We start from the raw sequence: 1,069 nt of genomic DNA on the forward strand, positions 1-1,069 counted from the left end.
GGGGAAGGAGGGATGGAATTCGGGACGTATTCTACTGGTGAGGCTGATTGCCTGACTCTCAACCGAAAGGCCATGAGTTCAGATCTCTTTGAGGCATACCTTTCGTATGAGTTTTATGGCACGGCACTTGCATCACAATACGGTCATGTGTATAAGCCGAAGAATAAGGGTGTTGCAAGAGAGCAACATGCACAAAAAAGGAGGAGAGATAAGGACGATAGATGTTTGATAGGAAAGAAGGAGCAAACCACATCAGGGCACCCACCAACCACCCACTGTTTTGGGGCAAGGCGTTGTGAGGAATTAATTTTACACGAATTTACCACTTCACACAGGGTGGGGGGGGGGGAGGGAGGGATAGGTACCGGGCTGCAGACAATGAAGCATCTTGTCAGTTTGCTAGTCATTGATCTAGCACTGTTTGTTTTTAGCCATTAATAAGAGTTCTGCGGCACTTGCAACACAACAAGGGCTGTACACAGAAGCTCGCGACCTCAGTACTTTCTTGTCTTATCTCCAGTTTTGATAACAGTGAAAACAGTACATAAACAGAGTCAGCTTAAGAAGACGTCACATTTTCAAAGTTAAAAAAAAAATTGTCACGACACGGTGGAATCAAACTCTCGTTTATTTTTGGGGCATGTAGAGTTATTGGTATTATCTTAAAGCTTGTCTTGCTTTGGAAGAAAAAAACAACATTTATCTTGAATAGAAGTCGGGATATTTACGAATGAAGGAGGTAGGGGTCAGCAGGATTTGGAGGTAAAATTAGTGAGAAAATGGCCGCCAAAGATGAGTTTTCTTTCATTAGCTTGAGAGTCCGTGAAAGATGAAAAATTACAATTTTTGTGCCTTTAATCAACGTTTTTCAGTAAAATCCACACAAAAATGTGTTCTTCAACAGCATGAAAGGTGTTATGCCAAAAAAAAAAAATTTCACAAACCTGCGGGAAAATGCCAGTTTATCTAATTTGATTATTTTGACGAGCGCCTGATTTCACCACGCTGCCTCACAAAAGGAGATAGGACAAGAAAGCACTGAGGTCGCGACTGATCACAGGAGGGAGTG

Source organism: Aplysia californica, unplaced genomic scaffold (genome assembly GCF_000002075.1).
Source record: "Aplysia californica isolate F4 #8 unplaced genomic scaffold, AplCal3.0 scaffold01053, whole genome shotgun sequence".
NCBI lineage: Eukaryota > Metazoa > Mollusca > Gastropoda > Aplysiida > Aplysiidae > Aplysia > Aplysia californica.